Below are 3621 nucleotides of genomic sequence, written 5' to 3'. Positions count from 1 at the left end.
TAATGTTCAGGTTCAACCCTTTCCTTACCCTCAGAGACTAACTCATCTTCTTTCTCACAAGGTTCAAGAATGGGTTTTTCAATAACCTTACCACTGCGGAGAGTAGTGATTGATTTGACTTGATCCATATGTTGGCTTCCAGAACTACTTGCACTTGAATTGTATTGCCCATTGGGATTTTGCTGTGGTTGAGATGGAAACTTACCTTTCTCCTGAAAACTGAGAGTAGATGTGAACTTTGCAAGATTATCTTTCAAATCAGCCATGGTTTGAGCATTTTGAGTGTTGATTGTCTCTTGCTTTTCAATGAATGCATGCAGTGTTTCCTCAAGATTTCTTCTAGCAGGGGGAACATAAGGAGGTGCATATCCATGAGAATTTTGGAAATTATGGTGTGCTTGATTAGTACTTAAAAGTGCATTCTCATTAAGGCTTTATATCATCATATTGCACTAAAGTATCGTTAAATTCCCTAACTAAAGCATGTTTTATAATAACAAGTATGATAATATAATATATCTTTAATTTATGGTAAATGCTTATTTTAAATGCAGCTATATCTCACAATTCAAAGGATTGATTGATGTGATTAACTATTGAAAGTGAAGAGACAAAAAGAGAACTAGGCTAAGAGAAGAGATGCTGGTTCAATTCTAAACTGGAACACCATTCGGTTATTTGATCATAAATGGAGTTGTAGAACTCGGATTTAGGTCCACTTTATATGGATGGAAAGATAAGACATAGACCTAAAACTTTCATGAAGGGTCCAAGACTCAATTTTGTCGTTTTCAAGTTCAAATCTTAGCTACAACGGAGAAGTCGGAACCTGTCCTGCAGCTCAAACACTGTTCGGTTTTCAGCTCATATCTTGAGTTCTAGAAGTCCAAATGAGCTCTGGTTTTTTTTGTTGGAAAGCTGAGACAATTGCCCACAGCTTTCATGGAACAAAGGGCTCAAATTCTGATGTTAGCAATGACGTTTTGGCCAGCCAACAATATTAAAAATCAGCCAACAATATCAAGAACCAGCAGCCAACAATATCAAAAATCTGCCAACAATATCAAGAACCAGCAGCCAACAATGTCAAAAACCAGCCACCAAATCAATGGTAGCCTACCAATCAATAGTTCTGAATCTTAGCCTATAAAAGGAGGCATTTGCCATGTATTTAGTCATATATTATTTTTCATATCAAAATCATGTTCTTGTTTTCTCTCTTTATATCTTTGTAATGTTCAAGTTTTCTTTCATGCTATATTAATCTCTTGTTTATGCTTTTTCATTTTATTTCCTATAATTAGTTAACTTATATCATGTTTATGTTCTTATGTTGTTTATTTATGTTTTTCTTCTTCATTATGTTTAGCTAAGTTAATTATGTCAAGGTGAAAAGGTTGTACTAATGGTGTTAGAATAGGTATAATATAAACTCAACATGGACTTTAATGTTTATATCCAAGAAAAATTGTTATTAGCATGTCTTATCTTTTTATCTTACTAATCCTTAATACCTTGCTTGTTAAATAGTTAATCTAGATTTGTGTTGTATAACACTTGGTACATCAAATGCTTGATCCTTCATAGTTTTCGGCCGACATCGTTGTTATGATAGGAACTTGATTTGTTGTTAACATAAGCTAGCAACATGAATGCCTGATGATATTTATAAGTATGGTGTTACTTAGACAAGATAATTAATATGATCATGTTAATACTTTATAACGAGCCATTAATGATAAATCATCCGATTAGAACCTCCTTTGTGTGTGGTTTCTAGTTGAGTAATAAAAAGAGTTTATATTATATTTATTTGAAATACCATTAGTGAATCCTCTAACCTTGACATTTGTTTTTATCATTGTTTAATCCTTACATTAATCTTCCATCTCAAAGTTCTCATTAATTTCTTCCTCTTCTTCTTTTTATTATTATTATTATTACTACTATTACTACTACTACTACTACTATTAATATTATTACTATTATTACTATTACTATTATTATTATTATTATTATTATTATTATTATTATTATTATTATTTACACTCTTGTTATATGTTATGTACGTTAAGTATGCTCTGTGTTTGATCAAGGATCCTGACATTGTTGGTCTTGCCTTGTTCATTCGCATCAGAAATATGTTTATATTATATAATATATCTCTTTGATCTTTTCATAAAATCAGTATATAGGCTGGAAACCTGTGACCCGATCTTTTAGATCATTCTCAGGTATAACAACGCCACGTACTGAGTATTATTATTATTATTATTATTACTATTATTATTATTATTATTGTTATTATTGTTGTTGTTGTTGTTGCATTGTTATTTATAATTTATACAATTAACCTCTCTGTGGTTCGACCCCGGTCTTGCCGGGTTATTTATTACTTCGACACTCCTGCACTTGGGAGAAGACATCAATCTTTTGGTCGTGTCAGTGCTTGAAATGGTGGCTGTGAAGTTTGTGCATTATTGTTACCACTCTTCAACTGAAATTTGGGTGATTTCTCCAACCAGGGTTGTACGTTTGCGAGTATGGGTTATGACTTGGCTTTTGGAAACTATTTAAAGCATTGGTTTATTTATGGAGACATTCCTTAAAAGAAGACGAAGTTGGACAATCATTGGTTGAGTGTTTATTAGTTTCACAAATTTGACACACAATTTCTTGAACAGATTTTAATTTACCACTCTTTTTTAATTCTAGTGCCTCACAAATTTGACACTCTTATTTATAATTTTAACTTTTCTAACTAAAGATGCAAATTTGGCTTGGAGGTCATGATCTTCCCTAAAGTTGTACATACCTCCACTAGATGTATGAGGTTGAGTTTTACCTGGTGCCTCACAAGTGCCTGTAGTGTCCCGATTTTGAGCATTTTCAGCTAGCAAGTCTAGGTATTCCATTGCTTCATCAGGGTCTTTATCTTCAAAAGTTTCATTGCACATCAATTCCACCATTTGCCTATCTTTAGGTGTTAACCCTTCATAAAATTGTGAAACCAATCTCCATGTTTTAAAACCATGATGAGGACATGTATTAAGCAAGTCTTTATACCTATCCCAACACTTGTAAAATGTTTCTCCTGGTTTTTGAGTGAAAGTGGTGATTTGTCTTTTGAAAGAGTTTATTCTATAAGAAAGGAAAAACTTCTTTAAAAACTGTTGTTGCATTTCATCCCAAGCACGAATGGATCCTGACCTAATATTTTGTAGACATGTTTTAGCTTTATCTTTTAATGAAAAAGAAAAAAGCTTTAATCTGATGGTGTTCATGCTACAATTTAAGTCATTATAGGTGTTACAAACTTCTTCAAATTCTCTTAAATGCAAGTATGGATTTTCTAATTCTAAGCCATGAAAAGTGGGTAAAAGTTGAATAATATCTGGCTTAAAATTAAAATGAGATGCATCAGGAGGAAAAACAATACATGATGGTGCACTTGTTCTTATTGGATTCATATGATCTCTAAGTGTTCTAACACGATTATTCTCATTATTCTCATTATGAATTGACTGGTTATCTTCTTCGGCCATGTTTTCTGAAGAAAATGAGGATTTCCTAGAAAGTCTATCACTTAATGTACGTGTCCGAACTCTCATGCAAGTACAA

At 32.5% G+C, this 3621-nt stretch overlaps 1 pseudogene; it reads left to right on the top strand.

Moving 5' to 3' along the window:
• The first annotated feature begins 3027 nt into the window (after positions 1-3027).
• Positions 3028-3138, top strand: LOC112325768 (small nucleolar RNA R71; annotated as a pseudogene).
• The last annotated feature ends 483 nt before the right edge of the window (positions 3139-3621 follow it).

The sequence above is a fragment of the Populus trichocarpa genome, chromosome 5 (genome assembly GCF_000002775.5).
Source record: "Populus trichocarpa isolate Nisqually-1 chromosome 5, P.trichocarpa_v4.1, whole genome shotgun sequence".
Classification (NCBI taxonomy): Eukaryota; Viridiplantae; Streptophyta; class Magnoliopsida; order Malpighiales; family Salicaceae; genus Populus; species Populus trichocarpa.
This window is presented reverse-complemented; position numbering and strand designations above follow the sequence as displayed.